This window comes from Amblyraja radiata, chromosome 20 (genome assembly GCF_010909765.2).
Source record: "Amblyraja radiata isolate CabotCenter1 chromosome 20, sAmbRad1.1.pri, whole genome shotgun sequence".
Classification (NCBI taxonomy): Eukaryota; Metazoa; Chordata; class Chondrichthyes; order Rajiformes; family Rajidae; genus Amblyraja; species Amblyraja radiata.
The window spans coordinates 38,028,072-38,055,313 of record NC_045975.1 but is presented as its reverse complement, the minus strand read 5'-3'; the positions used below and the strand labels follow the sequence as shown (position 1 = coordinate 38,055,313).

The window sequence follows — 27,242 nt, the reverse complement described above, 5'->3', positions numbered from 1 at the left end:
TATGAGGAGTTACGATGAGGGATTACGTGCCCTCCGCTCCCACCCTCAATAATATGGATCAAACTGATAAACGGATGTCTCCTTGTCTTTACTATGTTTACTTCAATAACTGTGTCTATCTGTGATTCCACACCGCTGCTTTGAAGTATGCCGCGCGTGCGTGCTGAGCGGGCTCTTCACGTAATCCCTCATCGTAACTCCTCGTAAAATACAGATCAAACTTCAAACTGGTAAGTTCTCGTTTAATCTTACTATTTTATTTTACGTAGAGGGTGGTAAGTGCCTGGAACATGCTGCCGGGGGTGGTGATTGAGGCAGATGCAATAGTGGCATTAAAGCGATGACTGGACAGGCACATGGATCTATAGGAAAGGGAAAGAAAGGGAGTTGTAGGGGGCGCGGTCCTGTGATATGGCTGCCCAGCCTGCAGCTGTTCGTTTTCCACTGTTTTAAAAAAAAATTAGTGAGTTTTAGTGTTTTGTTTTTGGAGTTCTAGTCTTTTTTATGTGGGGGGTGGGGTGGGGGAGGGGGAAACTAATTTTCAGGGTCCTTACCTGGTCGGAGAGGCAGCTTTTCTCCGGGCTGCACTTTCGACCCGTCCTCGCGGCCTACCAGCGGGCCTGGAGCGGCGTTTCGTGAGGGGACCGCCCAGTACCTCGGCTTCGGCGGCGGCACAGCGCTGGAGTGCTATTGCGGAGCGGGCGATGCCTTGCCCGGGTCGCCGCGCTGGAACTCCGGAATGCTGAGACCGCCGAGATAAACATCGCGGAGCTGCGGGTCTGTGGAGCGGCCAGCTGCGGGAGGCGGCGCTGAACTGAAACATCGGGGGCCTGGGATCTCTCGATGAGATCGCCAGTGGTGGAGCGGCCTTGTTGGCTTCGGAAGCCGCGGTCTCCGGTAAGGGAAGCGGCCGTTCCAGGGTTCCCATGCCGCTGAGAGGACTCTCCCGACGCACCATCACCCGGCGAGGACGGCCTGGAACATCGGGCAACCTTAAAGGCAACTGTGGAGGCCTCAATACTGCGCCTTCCCTCATAATGGGAACCATTGTGGGGGGATGTTTTTATGTTTAAATTTCTTTATTAGTGTTATGTCTGTATTCTTTCTTTATGTGCTGCATTGGCAAGAAGCATTTCACTACACCTATGTGTATGTGACCAATAAAATAACCTTTGAACCTTTGAACCTTTGATATGATTATGTGCAAGCAGATATGGGTTGGCATTATGTTCGGCACAAGCATTGTAGACTGAAGGGCCTGTTCTTGTGCTGTACAGTTCTAGAGGAAAAGTTGGAGTGGAGTGAGAGGGAGATGAAAGCAAAATTGAAACGGAATACAATGAAATAATATACGGAGGCAAGAGGGGAACTTCATGATTAAATTGTCAGGTGGAATTATGTAGTGATCCTTCAGATGTTGAGGAATCTGTGGGCTTGGTTCTGAGACATGGCTGAGCAGTGACAAGCTCCTGGTGTAGTAGATTTATTCCAAGCTTCCAGGGAGCCATAAAGTATGGCAGTGAGATTGGGCTCACAGTGAGCTCACAGATATGTCCTCGGACATCAGGTCACCAGGGATGACGCCTCGAACATCAGAGAGCACCAGGTATGCCAGTGAAATTATCAGTGTGGATGGGATATTCCCACAGTGGCAGCAGTTTGTACCATCTACAGGATGTACTACAGCAACCCATCACCCACTGCAGCAATCCACCTCTACCGGCTAGAAGAACAAGGGCAGTAAAAGCCGAGGAACAGATCCATCTCAAAACCGCACACCATCCTGAATTCAAAATATATCATTGTCCCGTCACTGTCACTGGGTCAAAATCCCACTGTTGGTATACCCACACCTCAAGGACTGCAGTGGCTCAAGAAGGTACCTCACCATCACCTCCTCAAAGTGCAGCGTGGGATGAGTAATTAAATGCAGACTGTGAGTGGGGCTGGACTGGTACTGAAGTGAGTGGGACTGTAGTGGATGACACTGTACCAAGACTGTAGTGGGTGGGACTGTATCAAGGCTGTAGTGGGTGGCACTTTACTGAGGCTAGAGTGGGTGGCACTGTACCAAGACTGTAGGGGGTGACACTGCACCAAGGCTGTAGTGGGTGGGACTGTACTGAGACTAGAGTGGGTGACACTATCAATACTGTAATGGGTGGCACTGTATCAAGGTTGTAGTGGGTGGGACTGTACCGAGACTGGAGTGGGTGGGACTATATCAAGGCTGTAGTGGGTGGGACTGTATCAAGGCTGTAGTGGGTGGGACTGTACCGAGACTGTAGGGGGTGACACTGCACCAAGGCTGTAGTGGGTGTACCAAGACTGTAGTGGGTGGGACTGTATCAAGACTGTAGTGGGTGGGACTGTACTGAGACTAGAGTGGGTGACACTATCAATACTGTAATGGGTGGCACTGTATCAAGGCTGTAGTGGGTGGGACTGTACCGAGACTGGAGTGGGTGGGACTGTACCAAGACTGTAGGGGGTGACACTGCACCAAGGCTGTAGTGGGTGTACCAAGACTGTAGTGGGTGGGACTGTATCAAGACTGTAGTGGGTGGGACTGTACTGGGGCTAGAATGGGTGCGGCTGTCTATATCTCTTTAACCCTTCGCTGTCTCCAGCTTCTCACCATGTTGAACAAACTACATTATATCCTGTTATGGTCTGTGACCCCAGATTTTCCTGCATCCCTTTACATTTGTCACAAATTTGACCAATTATTTAATCCATTGATACTTTTCACAATATCTGCATTGTTTACCATCCATATTCTTGTCCTGAGCAGGATCGGGTATACCACTTGCTATTCCAGTTTTCAGGTGGTTAACAGCTGCCATGAATATGTGGTGCCTCTGAAATATCACACTCTGCCAAATCGCAACTGAAAATTTTCCAGACCCTAAAAAAATGGGGTTTCTCAGCCTTTCGTTCCATGTACAACAATTGTTAATGGTCCCACAAAGGACTTTATCAAATACCTTCTGAAGCCACAGGTTATACTGGATAGACCTATGTTCAGAAGACCTGAAGAGGGAAGCAGGGATGGCACAGTAGTGCAGCTTGTAGAACAGCTGCCTCATAACTACAGAAGCCCAACATCAATCCTGACTTCTGTTGCTGTTTGCTGGGAATTTGTACGTTCACCCTGTGACCGTGATGGTCTTTCCATGTGCTCATGTTTCCTCGCAGATCCTAATAGTTATTGGCTGCTGTAAATTGCCCCTAGTGTGTAGGTGAGAGGTAGAATCTGGTGGGGGAGTTAATGAGTATGTGGAGAGAATATAATACAATCAGAGTACACAGGTGGTTGATGGTCAGTGTGGACTTGGTGAGCCAAAGGGCATGTTTCCGTGTTAGGTGAAAACATGGAAATGGAAAGAGACTATCTGAAGGCAACAATATAAACATGGAATAAGGAAAGGATTTGCCCTTAATTTAAATCCAGAGGGAATGAAATAAACATTATTTTCACTTGGTATTCCTCTTACTGCTGCTCAAGAGCTCTCTCTGCTGGTCTCTCTGTGTTTTGCAGTCAGTGCACTTGCCCTGCTGCTCTCCACCGAGCTAATCACTCGTTTCCTTTCTCTCTCTCTGTGGTGCTCTCTCATTCAATCACAAAATGGTTAGCTTAAGGAGGAAACAATTTCGGCCTATTGAGTCTGGACCAGTTCTATGTCACAGCAATCACGACAGACCCTCTCTCACACTCTCTCTCTCTCTCTCTGTCTCTCCACAGCCTGCAAATTATTCCGATGGGAACAGCTCCCTTTCAACTGTCACAATCCACTCAGTCTCCACTATTTCCCAGGCAGTGCCTCCAGACCCAGACAGCTCACAGTGTAAATAAATCCTTTCCATTTGTTTTTTTTACCCATCACTCACAATCCATGACTCCTAATTCCCACAAGCTCATTTTACTTCGGAGTCACGTGAGGGACTCCATGAAGAACCCGCTAGTCCGCATGCGCGTCATTACGCTACACGCATTGCACGAGTCATTTCGATGGAGGAAGGACGTTCCTCCTAAACGGCTGGTGTATACAACCAGCGAAGACAGGTAAGAGATCTACGTTTTTCTTACCTCTAGGATGGACAGAAAACGAACCAAAGCTGCAAAAAAGCTGGCGGGGGAGAGCCGTGCAGGAACGGGCAGCCAGCGGCGGCAGACGGCAGGGCTGTCTCCATTGTCGGGAGCACCTGTGCCAGAGCTAGCCTCACCACCGGCGGGTGGAAAGGCTAAACGTAAAACCGACAGAGCCGTTCTTTCGGACGACTCAGATTTCAAACAGCCCCACGCCACCTACGCTCAGGGGCCTGTGGGGCTGAAGAAATTGGAGGAGCAGCAAGCGACCAGTGACCGAGATCACTGGAACGCGTTTGAGCTGCGGGACCAGCGACCGCGAGCGGTCAGCGCTCGACAGCTCTGTACCGCGTTGGAGCGGCAGCTGGTCTAGGACAAGCCGCAAGAGCCAGGTGCCCGAGAGCACTGGACGAAAATGGAGCGGCTGATGGAGGCAATACTCCAGAGGGGGTCTGGCTCTACTGGGCAGACATTCAGCCCCTCTGCAGTACCTTATTCAGGGCTGTATTCGGCGTCTATTGACTCCCAGGACAGCATAGCGGGGCAGATTTGGACTGACCCTGAACAGAAATTGATGGAAAACTCAGTGCAAGGGGTGAGTGGGAACTTACTTGAAATGGTGGCTCAGTTCGCAAAACCAGAACTCACAGGGCATACTTTACCAGCCAGGTTAGCGGCAAGTATTAATTACATGTCCCTGAACCAGCTACAGGGACAAGCCCTAATTGACACCATGGGGCGTCACTTGCAACCTGGAAACGGTAAATCCCTGAATGTCCCAAACGTGAACGCATGTATTTGGAAGCATGTAGGAGCAAGCATCAGGACAAGGGATGTCTTACTGCAAAAAGTACTTAAAACCCTCACCACAGGGATAACAGCATTCACACGAACCCTGGATGAGGAAAATATGAATCAACACCAGAAAGTTGCCCTGGCCCTCTTCTGCGATACCCAATATGAACTGAATAATATCAGAAAGAAGAGCATACAGCCGGTACTAGACCCAAAATTTGCAGGATTATGCAGAACGGAAACGACCACCAAAAAGACTTACCTGTTTGGAGGGGACCTACCAAAACAGGTAAAAGTTTTGGACGAAGAATCCAAAGCCCTGGGAATCATAAAAGCAACCAAACGCCACCCCCAGAAGTACCACCCCTATGCACTCATGGGTCGCAAGGACTACTCCGGGGAACAGTCGAGGGCAAGACCAATCCAACAGCGGTCTTTTTTAGGACATGGCCCAGGCCGGCCCTCGTGGAAGATGCACCCATCTACAACAACACAAATCAAGACACCGGGGCCTCAACGTCCTCGGGGACAAGGGAAGAAATAAGACCACTGGTAACCATAGAGGTAGGTGGGTCTGGTCCCTTACTTATTAACGAAAGCATGGGTGTTGGTGGCAGATTACACTTTTTTCTGGATGCATGGTATAAGTTAACATCAGATACTTATATCCTAAGCAGTATCCAGGGATACACGATAGAGTTCTTACAACCACGTAATCCTCCAGTCCAGCATGTACCGAACAGAGTGTTCAGGCTTAAGGGCGAAGATAAAGCAAAAGCACATGCTGAACTGCAGAGACTCCATAAAATGGGGATAATTGAACAAACCCAACACGAACCTTTAGAATTCGTGACCAACATTTTTATTAAACATAAGAAAGATGGTGGTTGCCGCATCATCATAGATTTGAGTAATTTGAATGTTTTTGTAAAATATATTCACTTCAAAATGGAAACCTTTGCTACTGCTAAACTATTAATCTCCAAAGGTTACTATATGGCAAGCATTGATTTAAAAGATGCTTACTATTCAGTACCCATAACAGGTGACCACAGACGTTATTTGAAATTTAATTGGATGGATCAACTCTGGCAATACAGAGCACTACCAAATGGACCTAGGTTATTCACTACATTATTAAAACCAGCCTTAGCTTTCCTACGGGAACATAAACACATTGTGATGGCTTATTTGGATGATATACTTATATTGGGCAAAAGGGTAAAACAAGCAGAATTAACAATAACAGCCACCATACAATTATTTGAAAGCCTAGGATTCATTATCCATCCAATTAAATCTAAATTGAAACCTTCAACAACAATGGATTTCTTGGGATTTACCATTAACTCAGTTCTTATGTCAGTGACTTTGCCACAAGACAAAGTAATAGCCCTCGAGGAGGATTGCAGCAAAATCATTGACACAAGCAAACCATCTATTAGACAGGTGGCGAGAATGATTGGCAAGATAACAGCAGCTTTTCCAGCTGCACAATTCGGACCTTTATATTATCAGAATTTACAACGGGCAAAAATAACAGCTCTAAAAAACAATGGAGGTCATTTTGATAGACCTATGGAACTACCAAAAGAAGCCATATTAGAACTACAATGGTGGAAAGAAAACATTAGGCATTGTTCCAATCCAATCATTATCAGCAATCCGTCTATCACACTACAAACGGATGCTAGTGCTCTCGGATGGGGTGCCACGGATTCCATCACCAGCTGTGGTGGGAGATGGAATGAACAAGAGTCATCATTACTATACACTTTGGGCATAAATGACTTAGAAATATTGGGAGCTTTTCACGGCCTTAAGTCATATTGCTTAGGGTTATCTCACCAGCATGTAAGATTACAAATTGATAACACCACTGTGGTAGCATACATCAACCACATGGGTGGAAACAAATCGACATCATGTGACAATCTGGCAAACAAGATCTGGCAATAGTGTATCCGCAGAGGAATTTGGATATCAGCTACCTACTTACCAGGTAGACAAAACTTAGTGGCAGACACCAGGTCACGCAAATTCAATGACAACATCGAATGGATGTTGGACAAAAAAGTATTCGCTGAAATTACAGCACGATACGGAACACCAGATGTATCATGGGAACCAGACCCTGGGGCAGCAGCTACAGATGCTGTTTCGCTGCATTGGGGGAAATTGTTCTTTTATGCATTCCCTCCCTTCTGCCTCATCAGTCGGGTACTAAGTAAGATAAGACAAGACTCTGCGTCTGGTATCTTAATAGTACCCGATTGGCCTACCCAACCATGGTTCCCAGTGGTACAGGAGATGATATTAGAACCTCACATCACCATTCAACACAGACAGGATCTACTGGTAAATCCAGCAACTAGGACAAGTCATCCTTGTCATCGTCACATTAACATTTTGGTTTGTAGAGTCTGAAAGCTCCTTTATTACACCTGGGCTTAACAACGAGAGCTATGAACATGATCGCTGGAGCCCAACAAAAAATCAATACCTAGTATATATCAGAAAATGGCACAGGTATTGCAACCAGAACAACATTATCCACAGACCTACGAACATTCAACCGGTATTGGAATTTCTGGTAAATTTACACCATGACGAACGACTTACGTACAGCGCCATCAACTGTGCCAAAAGTGCCCTGTCTACCTACCTCTGGAGAGAAACGGAACGACAGCCTGTGGGGTCACACTCTTTGGTAACCAAGCTCATGAAGGGCATATTCAATGCTAACCCTCCTAAGGCCAGATATTCCCATATATGGGACATTGGCATCGTTCTGAATCTACTAAGGAACTGGACTCCAGCCACTAGCCTGTCATTACAGACTTTGACCTTAAAAACGATCATGCTGATGGCATTGGTCACTCCCTACACAAATTGAGGCTGGATAACATGACCAGTTTGCAGGAAAATTTACATTTTTACACCCAGGAACTGGTAAAACAGAACAGACAGGGGTCGGCAGGCCTAAAAGTGATTTTAAATAACTACCCTGCAGATGAGCGACTGTGTGTGGTAACACATCTAAAAGAATACATTAAACAAACCAAAACCATCAGAGGCACAAAAAAGGCACTGCTCATTAGCCACAGACAGCCTCATAAACGAATAACAAAACAGACCATTTCCAAATGGATAAAACAAGTACTTACTAAAGCAGGTATAGATACTAATTGTTTTAAATCTCACTCCACCAGGGCTGCAGCTACGTCGGCAGCATACAAGTTGGATGTTCCATTGGATCAGATCCTCAAGACGGCAGGATGGTCATCAGAAGGAATTTTCTGTAAATTTTATAATAAACCAGTGGAGGAAACTGGAACTTTTTCAAAAACTATTTTAAGTTCCGTAATATAATTTGTCCCCATGAATATACGGGGTTTATGATTTCTTTTGTTAACAAATTTGTTTGTTGCATCTACATACCGTATGGATGTCGAATATATTTCTCCCCTATACCAAGGCAGATGTGTGTCATGGACTCGTCCACGGCAAGAATCTCAGAGCTTTGAAATCTTCATGGAGTCCCTCACGTGACTCCGAAGTAAAATGGTAAGATTAAACGAGAACTTACCAGTTCGAAGTTTGATCTTTATTTTATGAGGAGTAGCGTTGTGGGAATACATGCCCTCCGCTCCCACCCTGGATCATAAACTAGACTGGTATCTTTTTCTCTAATCTTACTATGTTTAAGTCATTACAGGTATCTGTGATTCACACCGCTGCTTTGAAGAATGACGCGCATGCGGACTAGCGGGTTCTTCATGTATTCCCTCAACGCTACTCCTCATAAAATAAAGATCAAACTTCGAACTGGTAAGTTCTCATTTAATCTTACCATTAACAGGAACACTTTCGACTTTGTCTATACCCTTCATGATTTTAACTGCTTCTTTCAGATCCCTCATCACCTCCTTGATCCTGAGGAAAACTAACCCTACCTTCCCCACATAACTGAGGTCCATCAACCCTGGAACAATTTTAGTGACCCATTGTATTTACATCATCTATAGGCACAAGTGCAGTTCCTGAAGACTGGCTAATGTTGTACAGATATTGAGGAAGGGTAACAAAGACAAGTTAGAGATCTACAGGCTGTGAACCTGACGTCAATGTTGGGAAAGTTGTTGGAGATTACTCTTAGGGACAGGATCTACCAGTATTTTGATAGGCACAAACTAATTATGGTTAATTGGCATTTTTGTGCGTGGGAAATCATGTCCCACGAATCTGATAGTTTTTAGAAGAGATCAAGTAGAGGATTGATGAAAGCAGGTCAGTGGACATTGTCTATATAAACTTAAAGCCTTTGACAAGGTTCCACATGGTGGTCTAGACTGGAAGGTGAGATTACAAGGAATTCATGGTGAATTAACCAGTTGGATTCAAAATTGGTTTGGAGGAAGGAGTTAAAGCAGGGTTGTTGTTCTGAGTGGAGGCCTCTGAGTGTGCTGTAGGGGTTGGTGCTGTTGTTTGTTATCTACATTAACTATTTGGATAACAATGCAGTTGATACCCAAAAATGGTGAGGAAGGATATCTAAGTTTAGAAATCAGAGATCAGTTGGAAAGGTGGGTCAAAGAGTGGCAAAGAGAATTTAACTATGATACACCAGGGGCGCCAGGGAGATGGCAGCCCTGCCGGCAGTCTGTTCATCTTTTCACTGTTTTTGTTATTTTTTAGTTTGGTAAAAGTTTTGTTTTAATGTTCTTCGGTTTGTTTTATGTGGGGGGAGGGGGGAGGGAATCGGGGGAATCTTTTTTTCAAGTTCTTTCCCGGAGATGTGATCAATTTTCGGATCACATTCTCCGGGCTCTGCGGCCTAACATCGATGGAGCTGGAAGCCTCCTCGGACTGACTTTGAGCCCTATCGTGGGGCGCGGACTTAACATCGGAGCTGATCCCTTGCCTGGGATCGCTCCCACCGCGACCACTGCAGAATCAACATCAAGGGCTCGCAGTCTCGGGTGAGGCCGAGTCAGGAGCTCCAACGTCGCGGAAGGTTCACCAGCCCCGACGCGAGGTTCGATCGCCTGGCGTGGAGGAGCTGACATCCCCCCGATGCAGGAGCAGATCGCCTCGACATGGAGGGCCCGAACGCCGCCGGCTATGGGAGTTATGATTAACTTATGTTCCAGAATTGTTTTCAGATTTTCCCCTGCATCTCCGCAGCTGCAATGATATCACTAACCACACAATCTGTGCTTAAGCAATACAGCAACCTCTGACTTCCATTGTTTCATTCGTATACAAACAGAGATAGCAAAGTTTTGGAAGAATGAAGATTACTCATTAATAATTGTGATACAATCTGTTTCTGCTCGAGGTTCCACATACAATCTCTCTGCAGACTGAGCACTGGAGATGGTTTGACTGTGGTCTGGAATGGTCTCCCTCAAGGTGGCCAGCCCCAGTTTCAAGGGTGCTCAACCTGATCACTGACTGAAAGCCACCACTGGTCCTCTGGGCTACTCTATGCTCACATATCAGAAGGATACTGGACAAGCTCAGACAAGCAGCCAGGTGATCCAGTAGCCATTTTATAACTAAGCATCTGTCAACCACTAGAAATATTGAGAAGGGCATTACTGAGGGAATTCTGCAATGATGGAAGCTGGGACAACAAATATAGGATCAGGGGAGAGGAGATTCTGGTTGTAGCACAGCGAGTAGAGATACTACCTCACAGCTCCAATGATCAGGTTCAATCATGACCTTGGGTACCGTCTATGTGGAGTTTGCACATTCTCTCTGTGACTACGAGGGATTGTTCCAGGTTCATCACACGTCCCAAAGACATTAGCTCTGGGAGGTTAACTGGGCATTGTAAATTGGCCCCCAGTGTGTAGCTGTGTCAAAACCTGAGGAAACTGATGGGAATGTGGGAGAGTTAGTGTAAGACAGAGTAAAAATTGATAGTTGGTGGTCAGCATGGACTTGGTGAGCTAAAAGTTATTTGTCAGTGCCATATTTTCCTGTGTCTCTATAAAGGGCTTGATCAGAACACTTCAAAACTAGCATGGAAGATGACATTGCTGCATTTGATTCAGGAAAATGGGTCAAAGGATACATGTACCCAGGGCCGGTTTTAAGCCTATTTGACCAATTTTATCAAATTGGGCCCCGCACCTTAAGGGGGCCCCGCGCCAGCAGCGACAGAGTTACCGTTTGAAGCCTTTTCTGTATTCTAAGAGGAATAAACCACTACTGAAAACGTGAAATGAAGAATGAGAAATGAGCTGATTCTGAATATAATGATTATTTTTCGTGTTCCATGGATACTTATATAGGGTAGTTTTTACTTTTGGGGAACGCACCGCATTACCGTCGGCAAATCCTTCAGCCCGGCGCCGCCAAATCATTCCGCCCGGGTAAGTAGATCCGCGACATGTGGCCTAAATTAATGTTATATTATGAAAAGTGCAATCGCAGGTTAGGTTTGGTTTGGTTTGTTTTGGTTTTGTTAGATGACTCAAAATATCGTGAAAAAATCGTCAATGAACATGCAAAGCACTGGCAGCAAGTATTCAAAAGGTTAGTAGCAATAGTGCAGTTTCTTGCTGAGAGAAATTTAGCATTTAGAGGAACAAAAGAAAATGTTGGTAATGAGAGTGTGCACAATGGAAACTTTTTAGGTCTTGTGGAGCTGCTTAGAAAGTTTGACCCTGTTCTTGATACACATTTGCGAAAAATCAAAACCCACGAAATTCATAATCACTATTTAGGAAAATATACTCAGAATGAACTACTAAACATCATGGCTACAGCTGTTTGAATGAAATACTGAAACGTGTAAAAGCAGCTAAGTACTACCTGTACGCCATTATTTTAGACTGCACACCTGATATGAGTCACCAAGAACAAATGTCTCTAACGATCAGGTATGTGTCTGATGGTAACTTGGCTCCTTCGGGTGTTTATGAACATTTCATAAAGTTTATACAAGTTGAAAGTAGCACAGGAGAAGATTTATATAAAACATTATTAAACACACTGAAGGAATTAAATTTAGAAGTGCAAGACATTCGAAAGACATAAAAAAAATAAAACTTTCATAGTTTTTCAAAATTTTAGTATATCAAGCATTTAATGTTTTTTTTGGTCAAAGACGAGCATACTACACGAAATATAAACATACATAAATTTTTACTTTTGTAGAGTAGGGGCCCCGCCATCAGTTTTCTAATTGGGCCCCGCAATTCCTAGCACCGGCCCTGCATGTACCAGTGTGAGAAGATCTAGGAAATAGCAATCATAGTATCAGAAAACTTAGAATATTGATGGAGGAGATCATCAACCACTCCGGTGAAAATAGTCAACTGGAGAAAGACCAGTTTTATAGGATGAGAAGAAATCGGGTCCAGACTCAAAATCTAATTTCCAGCAAATGACAATTGCTATTGTTTTAACACAAATGAAGATCAGTTTGATCTATAGAACATCCGGGAAGGAAGTGGCAAAGTAAGAAAGAGAAATGAAGGAAAAACATCACCGGCAAACAAAAAAAGGCATGTGATCAGGAAAGGGGCTGTAAGCAGAGAGGTGATGTTGCTCAGAAACCAAGAATATAATTTTATACATGGAGGCAAAGGAATGAGGTACAGGAGGACTTTACATTATTCTTCACCAACAATGTTACTGGAATCTCAGCAAAGAAAGATTCTGGGTGGGCTAAAGTAGGTAATGATCAGTTGGATCATCACCTAACAGGGCATATTGCAGATTACTAAGGGAGGTAATGGTGGGAACTGCAGAGACTGCAGTAATAATCATCCAAACACCCTATAGAGCCAAAGAGGAATATACCACGGAAACTCCACAGATCCTTTGGCCTAATTCCCCCATGCTGACCAAGGTGACCTATCGAAGCAAGTTCAATTTATCCACATTTGGCCACATTCCTCAAAACCTTTCCTATCCATGTACCTGTCCACTTTACTTTTAAATGTTAATACTGTACCTGCCTCAATAATTTTCACTAGCAGCTCGTTCCGTATATCGCCACCCTGAAAACGTTGCTCCTCAGGTTCCTGATAAATAGATTCAGAGCTACCTCAAGACTGAAAATTGCAAATGTACATCCCAGTGAGCCCAAACTTGTGGCAAGGATTAATTTAACATGTAAACCAATAAATCAAAATAAACCAATGCTGACTAAACTTTGACGGTCATATATGTTAGCGTTTAATCAAGGACCAGGGCTTTTAAGACCATACGATCATAAGACATGAGCAGAATCAGACCATTCAACCCATCGAGTCTGCTCTACCATTTGGCTGCCTTCTCCCTGTAACCTTTGATGCCCTTACAGATCAAGAAGTATACAGCTTTAAAAGAGGTGGATAAGTGGTGAAGAAGGCAGGCTTCATTAGCCAGACCACAAAATATAACTGTAGGATATCTACGGTACAACTTTATAAAACATTGATTAGGCCATAACTAGAGTAAAGTTCTCGTCACCACACTGTGGGAAGGAGATGATCACACTGGAGAGGGTCAGAAGAAATTCATCAGGATGTTGCCTGGGATGGAGCTTTTCAGTTATGTAGAGAGTCGAGAGGTTGGGTTGTTTTCAGTGGAGCCGGCGTGGGACCTCAGGATGCAAAATGAAGAGGAGCTTAAATAGGGAATGTCTCCCATAACCACAGTTATATAAAACTAGAGAGAATAGGTTTAAGATAAGGTAGAAGAGATTTGAAAGGGATTTTTGGAGGTACCTTTTCACTCAGAGGGTGGAGGCAGAGACTCACCAAGGCATAGCGGTAGAGCTACTGCCTTACAGCGTCCGAGACCCAGGTTCAATCCTGACTACAGGTGCTTGTCTGTACAGAGTTTGTACATTCTCCCCGTGAGCTGAATGGGTTTTGTCCGAGATCTTCGGTTTCCTCCCCACACTACAAAGACGTACAGGTTTGCAGGTTAATTGAATTGGTATAAATGTAAAACATTGTCCCTAATATGTGTAGGGTAGTATTAATGTGCGGGGATCGCTGTTCGGCGTGGACTCGGTGGGCCAAAGGGCCTATTTCCGTGCTGTACCTCCAAACCAAACCAAACTAAACTAAATAAGGCTATGGTCCAAGTGTTGGTAAATACAGTTTGTATAAAAGGTACTTGATGTTTAGTATGGGATTATGGGCTGAAGTACCGTTTCAGTGCTGTATCACTCTATGATTCTAGAGTATAACCCATTCCAGCTGGTAAAGCAGACTCTGTCCTTCAAAGCACCTTGGCATGATAATAATCAATAGCTTCCTTTAAGAAGCAACAGATTCTCCGTGACAGTCAGAAGCAACCATTTCACAGACACAGCAAGACAATATGAAGATAAAGAGGCTATAATGAGAGGGGGTTTCCATCAACCTTCAGGTTTATAGGTAAGGATTTTGTACAATAAAATGAAGCAGGTTTGTGCAAATTTTCACAACTTCCAAGATATTTATGGCCAGGATTGATCCCCTGAACACATGGCCACAGATGCCTCCAAGTGATCCCAGGTCACGTTAGATTCACAATCATCCAGTCAAAAAGTGAGGACTGTGTATGAGCGTAATATTTAACATAAATGGGCAGCTTACAAAGGAACTGTGGACAGAGGTGATTGTTGCACAGAGGAGGCCAGCCTCAGCCAGAGTAGACATGAGCAGATGTAACAGTTAAATGATTCAAGCAACATAAAGTAGTTAGAGTACAGAGGTTAATTTAGTGCATGGTTTGCTGTATTTTATATCATATAATCTTTGTTAATTTCTTGTAACATCCTATTTGTTGTGTTTGTATTACCTTGTACAATATAATGCTTGTATTATTTTGTATTATTTACTATGCTTACTCAGTTGCAGTCAACTTGTTAAAGGGATTGTGAGTTGAACCACCGACAGAAAACGCAGTAATTAGTGGAGGAGCATCAAGGGAACATTAACAAACATCAGGGGAAGAGTGGCAGCATCACAAGAAAGGATGCAAGGTTATGGGCAAGGATGGAAGCTTGCGGAGAAGGATGGATACAGTCATAGCAAGATTAGTGAAAGAGTTGTTGGAATCTAGACAGGTGAGGGAAAAGAGGAAAAGGATAGTTGGGCTTATAGGACTTGATATTACAATCACTACTATAATTGGCACCTTCTTACTATCTTTGGTGGGGGTAGGGGTAAAGACTTCATTGGGGTTATCAGGTGGGCACCCTCCTTCCTTGGTGTTTCGTTGATAGGCCCACGACACCTCCAGAGGGCTCAACAGAAACACCTGGCTCCCAGGTGCGCTCCCCTCCATTTTACCCCTCTTGCTGGTCATTTTACAGCCCAGTTGGAGTCCTTCCTCTTCAGCCACAGCCAGTTGCTGCTTCGCTCGGCAGCCTCTGACAGCGACCTGACGGCTTGCCGGAAGGCCTGTCCTCGAACTCCCATTCCCTTCAGGAGTTTGGTTGTTGACACGGCTACAAACCCTCTACAACCAACCTCTACAGGGAGCACCATGAGTACGCCAGCTGTGTTGTTCTGCCTCGGCCGCTAATTCTGAATACTTCAGTCATTTGCGTTCAAGCGCTTCACCAACTGCAGCCTCCCAAGGCACAGTTAACTCCACGATGTACAGGGACTTCTGTGAGGTTGACCACAAGATCAGGTCCGGCCTGAGATTAGTTGTGATGATCTCTGGTGGAAAGATGAGCTTCTGGTCTAGACCAGCCTGCATTTTCCAGTCCCGGGCAGTGTCCAGGAGGGTCGGTTCCTTTCTTGCAAATGGCGTCTCTGGAAGTTGTCCTGCCTTTACAAAAGAGGTGGTGTTTGAGAAACCAGGCGTTGGGGGAGGGAGGGCATTGGTGGTAGTTAGTCAAGCCATTGTCCCCACATGCCTCAAAACTTCCACAATAATCTCAATAGCAAAAAAAACAGTTGTTGCCTGCCTAAATGACTACCGCCCTGTCGCCTTGACCCCCATAGTAATGAAATGCTTTGAACGCCTGGTTAAACCTCACATTACTGCCAGCCTCCCCTCATCATCAGACCCCCTCCAGTTTGCCTTTCGCCCCAACCGTTCTACAGAAGATGCCATCTCTACCACGCTGCACACAGTACTCACTCATCTGGAAAACAAAAACACCTACGCCAGAATCCTGTACATTGACCAGCTCAGCCTTTAACACCATCATCCCACAGAGACTTGTGGAGAAACTAACCCTGCTGGGCCTCAACACCACCCTGTGTCACTGGATCTTGGACTTTCTGACAGAGAGACCGCAGTCAGTCCGTGTTGGCAAGAACACCTCAGGCTCGATCACGTTGAGCACCGGCTCCCCTCAAGGCTGTGTGCTCAGCCCGCTGTTGTTCCCACTGCTCACACATGACTGTGCTGCCAGATTCAGGGACAATAAGATCATAAAATTTGCAGATGACACAACAGTGGTGGGACTCATCAGCGGAGAGGATGAAACAATGTACAGGGAGGAAGTGAAACAACTAGTGGACTGGTGCGGCAACAACAATTTAGCATTAAACGTCGACAAAACAAAGGAGATGATTGTCGACTTCAGGAGGTCGCAGCCAAAACACACACCCCTCAACATCAGTGGTACCACGGTGGAGAGAGTGGAGAGCATAAAGTTCCTCGGAATGCAAATTACAGACAGTCTCACCTGGTCCAGGAATAACACTGGGATTGTCAAACGGGCCCATCAGCGACTGCACTTCCTGAGGAAACTCAAACAGGCCTCACTCCCCACCAACATCCTCAGGACTTTTTACAGGGGCACGGTGGAGTCTGTACTCACGTACTGCATGAACACGTGGTACTCCAACTGTAATTGCTCAGACAGGAAGGCTCTGCAGAGGGTAGTGAGGGGAGCAGAGAGGATCATTGGCGTCTCGCTACCCTCGGTACAAGAACTGTTCCAGAGCCGTTGCCTGAAAAAAGCTCTGAGAATAGCCAAGGACAAACTGCACCCCCTCCACACACATCTGGATCTCCTGCCATCAGGCAAGAGATACCGTAGCATCAAAGCCCGGACTACCAGACTGCTAAACAGCTTCCTGCCACAGGCTGTGAGGCGGCTAAACAGTCACTCCACCTGACATTTTAATAACTCTGGCACTGGCCACTCATATCAGCTGCCCTGGACATTTTAATGACTGTTTTTACTGTATTTTAATGTTGCTGTTTTACCTGCTTTTAACTATTTATACTGTTTCATCAGGGACTGGATTGTTTTTACTGTTATTATGTGTGAAATGTTTAAGTTTTATGTGCGATGCTCCGGTATTCCCTGGGAAACGTCTTCTCATTTTGCACTGTACAATTGTTGCTTTGCAAGATGACAATAAAGGTTGATTTGATTTGATTTGATTTGATTTAGTTCTCCTTCCTTCCAAGGTAATAGCCAGTTGTCGCAGGACCTGATTGTGCCTGCAGGTGTAGCGGCCTTGTGAAAGACTGGTTTTGCAGCCAGTGAGGATGTGCCTTAATGTTGCTGGCGTTTGGCAGAGAGAACGATGGATCTTCTCCAGGCCACTGCTTTAGGTTCTTGGGTGTGGGAAGAACATCGTAGGTGGCTCTGATGATGAAGCTAAGACGGCTTCCTTCCATCTCCCACAGATCCTTCCAGGTAAGCTTACGATGCTCCAGGTTTTCCCAGGTAGTCCACTGGCACTGTTTGGACTGTGAGACTGCCTTTGCGACCTCAGCAACTAGCAGCTTTCTTCTCTGGGTGGATGTTGCCTTGTGCCATGTGGGTCGACTTGTCCCAAGTCCAATCCCACCTCTTCCCTGCTGCACCTGTCCTACAATGTCTCCATGCCTGAGAGCAGATTTTGCTTACTGTACAGCCTCCGATGGGGTCTACTTCCTCCCAGTTGCCAGTCTGGGAGCAGCCGCTCGTACTGCTTCATCTTGAGACTTGGTCAGGGTCAAGGAGGAGCCATCTTGGAGGAACGGCTGCTAACCAGCAGCCGTCCGTTAAACTCGCTTTTTTTAAAGTTTTTTTAGTTAGTCCTGTCTCGTCCGTTTGGAGAAATTGACTTTTTAATGTGGGGGGCAATTTTACTTCTAGGTCCCTACCTGGTCGGTGAGGCAGCTTTCTCTCCGGGCTGCCCGTCGACCCGTCCTCGCGGCCTACCAGCTGGCTTGGAGCGCCGTTTCCTGGTGGAGACCGCCCAGCACCTCGGCCTCGGTAGCGGCACAGCGCTGGAGCGCCATCGTGGAGCAGAGCGGGCGATGCCTTGCCTGGGTCGCCGCGCTGGATTGACGCGCTGGAGCTCCGGTGAGCTGGACCGCCGAGAGCAACACCTCCGGGCTGCGGGGCTGCGGAGCAGAGCTGGCGGCGCCGATTTCAACATCGGGAGCCTGGGAGCTCCAAACTGGCGTGGCCTTGTCGGCTGCGGAAGCCGCGGTCTACAGCTTGGAAGCGGCCGTTCCAGGTGGCCCAGCCACTGTGAGGACTCTCCCGACACCGGGGCAAGACCACCCGGTGAGAACGGCCAGGAACATCGGGCCTCCATAGAGGCAATAGCGGAGGCCTCAATAGGCCTGACTTTGGGTGAACTTGGGGTTGGGGACTGGACATTGTGCCTTCCCCCACAGTGGTATCCATTGTGGGGGGATGATTTTCTGTCTCTACGTAATCCTGTTAGTCTTTGTCCAAGATGGCTGTCGGAAGGGAGAGTGGACGCTGGCGCGCTTTAGCTGCCGCTGCTCTCTCTTCACATTGTGTTTTTGATTTTCTGTTTTTGGACTGAATTCTGTTTTTAGTTTGTGTCTCTGTGATGTCTTTATTATTTATTTTACTCTGATTATATGTTTATATTCCTGTTAATCTATGTAAGGTGTCCTTGAGATGTCTGAAAGGCGCCCAACAAATAAAATTTATTATTATTATTATTATGTCCAGCTTCACTTGGGTGCATTTGTATTCATCTGTGAGGCAAGAGACAGGCAGTTCCAGAGCACTGTGTCCAAACAAGCCGACATTGCTGAGGCAACACGGGAGTCCATGCCACTTCTTGATGTATGATCTGACTGTCCTCTCCAGCTTCTCGACTTTGGTGATGGGGACCTCGTAGACCGTCAGAGGCCACATCGGACGGGGCCATTTGCAGGCACCACAGTTTCAGCTTACCAGGAAGCGAGGTCTTGTCTATGCTAGCAAGGCCTTTGATGGTTTTGAAGTGCAACTAATTTGAAGCAGAGACAGTTAAAACACAATGTCAGTTGATGGGAATGTGGGGACTATAATACGGGTTGAAGTAAGATTAATGTAATCTTGATGCTTGATAATTAGTATGGTCTCTGTGAGCTGAAGGGCCTGTTTGCATGCTTTAACTCTCTATGAAGCTCTGTTCCCATTGATTATTGACATCTTAGAGCCATGTAAGATGGCCCAGGCATTGCAGAGGTGCGTGTGATAATGATGCCAGATGATGGGATACAAAGAAGCTCCCACAGGCAGTACCTGTAAGGGGTCCTGCAGTCGGTGTAGTTCAACCCCCATTTATGATTTACAGGAAGAAAATCTTTAAAGGAGAAGCCCACACCGATCGAATACCTACAGAAAAATGTAGGCTAGAAAGTCATGAAATGAAATGTGTCTTTTACCTAAGGTTTGGGAATTAAAAGCAGGAGGACATATATTTAAGGTACACAAAAATGCTGGAGAAACTCAGCGGGTGCAGCAGCATCTATGGAGCGAAGGAGATAGGTAACGTTTCGGGCCGAAACCCTTCTTCAGACTGATGTATTTAAGTTATATTTAAGTTGAGAGGGACAAGATTGAATACAAATCAGAGGGACAGGGAAAAGAACTGCAACGAGCTGCCAGATGGGTTAGTTAAGGCATGTGCAATGACAACATTTAAAAGTAATTTGGATAGATACATGGATAGAAAAGATTTAGAGAGACATGGGCCAGGCACGGGCAAATGGTACTAGCTTAGATGGTGCATCTTAGTTGGTAGGGATTTTGGGTTGAAGGACCTGTTTCTGTGTTATATGATTCTATGACATACAGTACAATGTAATGGCATCAACCCTGCACTGATATCCCTTTTCTCCCAGGCTTGACTATTAAAGGAAATGCTTCACACTTCCTCTTGTTTCACAATGAATCATCAGGTGGCCAATTTCTTGTTTAATTTCCACACACCACATTCTACCACAAGTTTCACCTCAGATTTGAAGGCAGTTGATTTTGGCTCAAATAGGAGTGGGGGAAGGGGGAAGGGGGCTGGGGCAGTGCGGAGAATCAGTAATTGAAATAAAAGTGAACAGGAAGAGGCGAAGAGAAGCAAATCAACAACCCACGCCTTTCACAACTCCAGCATTGTCTAACCTTGCAGTGTTGCAATGATATAATGAAAGATATGCTCACAGCAAAACTGCATAAACAACAGGGTATTAGCAATGTAGACCCTGCATCAGGACTTAGTGGAAACATGAAAGAGCTTCTTTGCGGAGCATGGCTTCCCCTCTGCCATAGTTAATGGAGCCCTCGTCGGTATTTTCTACACTTCCCACTTGTCTACTCCCACCCCCCTTCCCAGGCAGAACAGAAATAGAATTCCCTTGGTCCTCACCATTCTCCTTACCTGTATTCACAGTCAAAGGTAGACAAGTCAGTCGCCTGCCAGGCTGCCCACCAAGTTTCCACAAACAAGGATGAGAACATCACAGAGCTGTAGTACAGTTTCTTTTGACAACTGCATCCACTGGTGTTTACCAATATCTGTAATTAAGAAAAATATATTAGAATTTCGGTTTCAATTTTAATTTGACTTTGTGCTTATGAACGATTACATTAGTCCTATTTACCCGCATTTGGTCCATAGCCTTCTATGGATCCCCACCATCCGGGTAAGGCCATCTTCTCATTGATAATATTGGACAAGAGAAATAGAAGCCTGAAGTCCCACACACTAGGCTCAGGAAAATCTACTTTCCTGTAACTATCATGTTCTTGAATCAACCGCACAACTCTAATCCTACCTTGGTAATGGAACACCACAGACCACTTCTTGCACTACCGTGGACTGTTTAAAAATAATTGTTCTACACTAACATCTTGATTTTGGCAGTCTGTTTCTTACTGTTTTGCAGAATTTATGTGTAAATTTATGTGTAATTCTATGTATAACTAGATCAAGGGGAACCTGTTGGGTCCCGTCCCCTCAACACGTGGTTGCAGGGTGGGGCCTGTGACATCACACACACACACTAACCACCCCCCACACACATGGGGGGGAGGGGGGAAATGGCCCAGCCCACATCAGCTAACATGTCCCATCTAAACTAGTCCCACCTACTGGCGTTTGGCCCATATCACTCTAAACCTGTCCTATTCATGTACCTATCTAAATGTTTCTTAAACAATGCGATAGTACCTGCCTCAACTACATCGTCTGGCAGTTTGTTCCATATGCCTACCACCCTTTACGTGAAAAAATGACCCCTCAGATTCTTACTAAATCCTCACCTTAAACCTCTGTCCTCTGGTTCTCAATTCTTTTACTCTGGGTACATCTTCTTGATCTATTTCTTTCATGATTTTATACACCTCTATAAAATTATCCCTCATCCACCTGCGCTCCAAGCAATAGAATCCCAGCTTGCCGAACTTCATCCCATTCCTGCTTGACAACATCAGAAGATCTGTCCTGGATTTAATAGGAATCTGAAGGGTAACTTTTTCACACAAGCAGTGGTGGGTGCATGGAACGAGCTGCAAGAGGAGGTAGTTGAGGCAAAGATTATTTCAACATTAAAAAAAATTAGGTACATGGTTAGGATAGGTGTAGAGGGTATGGGTCAAACGCAGGCAGGTGGGAATGGGACGTTGGTTGAGGTGGGGAGATTGGACCGAAGGCCCTGTTTCCACGCTGTATGACTGGTTGAAATCATCAAGAGGATAAAATGTATCCAAGGATGTGGTTAATGCCGAGAGCAATATATTATTGCCATCACTGCTAGATTCTTGTAGATAGCCTGTTAGGGATGATAAATAGTTTAGATGTAGGTCCACATAGGGATGCAGTAGACTAATAATTGGGGTGGGGATCTCAGTAAAGCACCTTTGCTGCTCTATTTAATTTGAATTCCCTTAGACTTTAGTCTCTCTGGGACTGACTGGGTGCAAAATGCATTAGCACTAAGTTGGTCCTCAAAGGCCACAGAGCTGGAGTGGGTCAGACGCTGCAGGAGGTACAAATCTACCAGGGCTTGAAACACTGGGACATGTGCAGTCCCAACTCATTTGGACCTAGACCAGTGATAGATGTTTCATGTGATGCAACCTAGTGTAATTGGGATGGGGGGGGGGGGTCATGCGGTCACCATTTTCCTGACACACATCCCACCAATCTCCTCACCTGCACCACAGTCAATGGCTCTGCAGCTCCCTCAACTGTCTCGACACTGGTATTGCAGGCATTTGTTGCTGCGAGCTCCGTGGCTTCACGTTGTAAAACAATTCCATACTGTGCAGGGCAAGAACAGATAAAGCACCAAGCCATTTAACGAACATTATACATGCCTCAAATCTGAAACAAAAATGGAAAATGCTGGAAAATATTCAGCAAGTCAGGCAGCATCTGAGGAGAAAGAGAGTCAATGCTTCAGGTCACAACTGCACCACATAAAACAATAAATGCCGGCAGTGCTTCCAGATTTGACTGTGTCAAACCTTCCTAATTAGCCTCCTTTGTACAAAAAAAATAAAGATTATTCAAAGCTTTGCTGCCAAATTTCAAGTGTGAATCAAACCTCTTTGAGCAATCACCCCAAAAGTTCCAGTATACACAAACTACAGTAAAGCAACAGCCTTTATCTGTATTATCCCCCAGCTCAAGATACCTGTACATTTCTATCTCTGTCCTCTTGATCATCCCGACATGTAATCACAACAGCATTGATAGCTGTAATTACAGAGACCAACAGCTCATGCTGGAATTCTTTCCCTTAACCTTCCTACCCTTTTATCTTCCTATATATTACCAACTAATATCTCCTTATATGGCTCATCAGCATTTTTAGCTTGAAGTGCCTTGGAGCCTTTAGATGTATTTAAGGTGCTATATAAATACAAGATAACCAAATGTTTTGCCAAAGTATTGGGTTTAAGGAGCAAATTAAAGGAAGAAAGAGAAAGATGGAGAGATTTAGAGGCAGAGTTCTGGTTTAGACACGTGCTAGCTGATAGACAAATAAAGACTAAAGCATTGGTCCTTGGAATCCTGAATACTACGCTGAGTGCTCTGGTGAAGGAAGCACACAGGAGGAAGGAGGACGTGTGCTTGCCGGAGGGGTGGGTGGGCGAGAGGTTACTGCAGCAAGCCTTGTGATAATTATGGAATGAGACAGCATGGAGATGACAGTCAGGAGCTCTAGCTTTAGGACTCTACAGGAGTATATCAAGTAACTCTAGACCAAGTTGCATGAGGGTAGATTTACTGTGTAGGCATATTATAAATGCTTCATTCACCACTTATTCACAGGCTAATACTAACAAAGCCCTAACCCTAATAGTCACAGAGGCCGACGTCAAGAAATCCTTCAGAGGGGTGAACCCACAAAAAGCGCCTGGACCTGATGGTATACCCGGTCATGTTCTAAAAACCTGTGCGGATCAACTGGCTGGAGTTTTTACGGACATTTTCAACCTCTCACTTCTGTGGTCTGAGGTCCCCACCTGCTTTAAAAGGGCATCAATTATACCAGTGCCCAAGAAGAGTAAGGTGACGTGCCTCAATGACTATCGACCAATGGCACTAACGCCGGTGGTGATGAAGTGCTTTGAGAGGTTGATCATGGAGCAAATCAACTCCTACCTCGACAAAAACCTGGACCCACTGCAGTTCGCTTACCGCCACAACAGATCAACAGTGGATGCGATCTCGCTGGCCCTCCACTCCGCTCTGGACCACTTGAACAACAAAAACTCAGATGTCAGGCTGTTATTCATCGATTACAGCTCGGCATTTAACACAATCATCCCCTCCAAGCTGGTTACCAAACTCGCAGAACTGGGTCTCTGCGCATCCCTCTGCAATTGGATCCTCGACTTCCTCATTCACAGACCACAGTCTGTTCGTATTGGTGGAAATGTGTCAGCCTCGATAACAATCAGCACGGGAGCACCTCAAGGCTGCGTGCTGAGCCCCCTGCTGTACTCACTCTATACTCATGACTGCGTAGCCAGTCACAGTGCGAACTCCATCATCAAGTTCGCTGACGACACCACTGTTGTGGGACGTATCACTGATGAGGATGAATCAGAGTATAGAAGAGAGATTGAGCAACTGTCCATATGGTGCCAGCGCAATAACCTGGCCCTCAACACCAGCAAAGCCAAGGAACTGATTGTGGACTTTGGAAGGAGTAGGAGGGGGACCCATTTATATCAACGGGTCGATGGTTGAAAGGGTCAAGAGCTTCAAATTCCTGGGCGTGCACATCTCTGAAGATCTTAGGTACACAAAATTGCTGGGGAAACTCAGCGGGTGCAGCAGCATCTATGGAGCGAAGGAAATAGGCGATGTTTCGGGCCGAAACCCTTCTTCAGAACCCTGCTCTCTGAAGATCTTTCCTGGTCCGAGAACACTAATGCAATTATCAAGAAGGATCATCAGCGCCTCTACTTCCTGAGAAGATTACGGAGAATCGGTTTGTCAAGGAGGACTCTCTCAAACTTCTACAGGTGCACAGTAGAGAGCATGCTGACCGGTTGCATCATGGCTTGGTTTGGCAATTTGAGCGCCCTGGAGAGGAAAAGACTACAAAAAGTAGTAAACACTGCCCAGTCCATCATCGGCTCTGACCTTCCTTCCATCGAGGGGATTTATCGCAGTCGCTGCCTAAAAAAGGCTAGCAGTATCATCAAAGACCCACACCATCCTGGCCACACACTCATCTCCCTGCTACCTTCAGGTAGAAGGTACAGGAGCCTGAAGACTGCAACAACCAGGTTCAGGAATAGCTAGTTCCCCTCAGCCATCAGGCTATTAAACCTGGCTCGGACAAAACTCTGATTATTAATAACCCATTATCTGTTATTTGCACTTTATCAGTTTATTTATTCATGTGTGTATAATAATAATAATAATATATTTTATTGTCATTGCACGTCAGTGCAACGAGATTTAGTATGCAGCTCCAACCAATGGAAAAGAAAAGTAAAATAAATAAATAAGCTGTGTGTCGTGACCATCCGAGGGAGACAGTCCATGGGGGGTGGTGGGCACTCAGCAGGGCCGGTTCAGAGCCGCTATAGCTCTTGGAATAAAGCTGTTTCTGAGTCTGGAGGTACGGGCGTAGAAGGCCTTGTAACGTCTGCTGGAGGGAAGTAGTTCAAACAGTCCGTTACAGGGGTGTGATGAGTCTTTATGGATGCTGACGGCCTTCCTGAGGCACCGTGTGTGGTAGATGCCCTCCAAGGCTGGTAGCTCTGTCCCAATGATCCTCTGCGCTCTGTGGACGACGCGCTGAAGAGCTCTCCTCTCCGCCTCCGTGCAGCTGAGATACCACACAGAGATGCCATACGTTAATATGCTCTCTGTGGTGCAGCGGTAGAACGTTGTCAGCAGCTGTTGGGGCAGACCAGTCCTTTTTAATGTCCTCAGGAAGAACAGTCGTTGCTGTGCCTTCTTGACCAGCGCAGCGGTGTTGGTGGACCATGTGAGGTCCTCTGAAATGTGAGTGCCCAGAAACTTAAAGCTGGACACTCTCTCCACACTTTCCCCGTAAATGGAGATTGGGGCGTATTCTCCATTATGGGACCTCCTGAAGTCAATAATCAGCTCCTTGGTCTTGGAGGTGTTTAGTGACAAGTTGTTACGTGCACACCAGTCCGCCAGGTTCTGCACCTCCGCCCTGTATTTTGTTTCATCACCGTAAGTGATCAGCCCAATCACTATTGTGTCATCTGCAAACTTCACGATGGTGTTGGTGACGAATGCAGGAACACAGTCGTGAGTGAAGAGGGAGTAGAGCATGGGGCTCAGTACACAGCCCTGTGGTGTGCCGGTGCTCAGGGTGATAGTGGAGGACAGGTGCGGGCCCAGTCTCATTGCCTGCGGTCGCTCCGTCAGAATGTTCAGGATCCAATCGCATATCGGCGAGCTGAGGCCTAGCTGGTGGAGTTTGGTGGTGAGCTTGGTGGGGATGACCGTATTGAATGCAGAGCTATAGTCAACGAAGAGCATCCTCACGTACGTGCCCTGTCTGTCCAGGTGAGTCAGGACAGTGTGAAGAGCCAGAGAGATGGCATCCTCTGTTGATCTATTTGCCCTGTATGCAAATTGATGAGAGTCCAGTGAGGCAGGGATGCTGGATTTGATATGGGAGAGGACCAGCCTTTCGAAGCACTTCATTGGGATTGGAGTTAGGGCAACCGGGCGGTAGTCGTTCAGGTTGGTGACTTTGGACTTTTTCGGCACCGGCACTATGGTGGCTGTTTTCAGGCACTTGGGGACCGTTGCCAGAGAGAGATAGATTGAAGATTCTCGTGAATACCTCCGCCAGCTGTACAGCACAGTCCTTTAGTACCCTTCCCTGGACTCCATCCGGGCCTGCAGCCTTGCGTGGATTGATCCTACGCAGAGCGCACTGTACCTCCTGAGTGCTCAGTGATAAGGCCTGTCCCTCCGCCATGGCCGGGGTTATTCCACTCCTGGTGGTGTTGCCAGTTTTGAACCGGGCAAAGAAGGTGTTCAGTTCGTTGGCCTGTGTGATATCACCGTGGGGGCAGGCGGGGCTGCTCTTGTAGTCAGTGATGTCCCTGACACCCTGCCACATGCTTCTGGTGTCCGCGGCATTGAAGTGTTCTTCTACCCTTTGCCTGTGGATGTCTTTGGCCTTTTTTATGCCTTTGTTCAGGTTCGACCTGGCCGCACTGTAGGCAGAAGTGTCCCTGGATTTAAAGGCATTGTTGCGTGCCCTTAGCAGATCCTGAACCTCCTTGTTCATCCAGGGTTTCCGGTTTGGGAACATCTTTATTTGCTTGTCCACTGTGACAGTCTCCACACAGCAGTTGATGTAGGAGAGCACAGTGGATGTGTACTCCTCTAAGTCTACCTCTGTACCACTGGTAGCCTACCACTGGTAGCCTATATTTATATTATGGTATATGGACACACTTTTGTTTTGTAGTAAATGCCTACTATGTTCTGTGTGCTGAAGCAAAGCAAGAATTTCATTGTCCTATTCAGGGACACATGACAATAAACTCACTTGAACTTGAAGCCCACACTACTGCGAAGTTGCAGGCGATAGTGTGCCACAGCTTTTCAACGATATGAGAATCTCACATACAAGAGTACAACCATCAGACACATGCATAATCACGCCTTTCTCATGGAGGGCAATA

The 27,242-nt window shown here is 46.1% G+C and overlaps 2 long non-coding RNA genes across 2 annotated transcripts; one reads left to right on the top strand and one right to left on the bottom strand.

Annotated features, from left to right (window-relative positions):
• Positions 1 to 910: 910 nt before the first annotated feature.
• Positions 911 to 17,766, top strand: LOC116984455. The gene is made up of 3 exons (XR_004415030.1): positions 911 to 920; positions 15,287 to 15,290; positions 17,588 to 17,766. It is a non-coding gene; the product is annotated as an uncharacterized LOC116984455 (long non-coding RNA).
• On the bottom strand, positions 14,849 to 22,395 carry LOC116984456. Its single transcript, XR_004415031.1, has 3 exons — positions 22,249 to 22,395; positions 20,461 to 20,609; positions 14,849 to 14,943 (listed from the first exon to the last, which is right to left on the bottom strand). It is a non-coding gene; the product is annotated as an uncharacterized LOC116984456 (long non-coding RNA).
• Between the last annotated feature and the right edge of the window lie 4,847 nt (positions 22,396 to 27,242).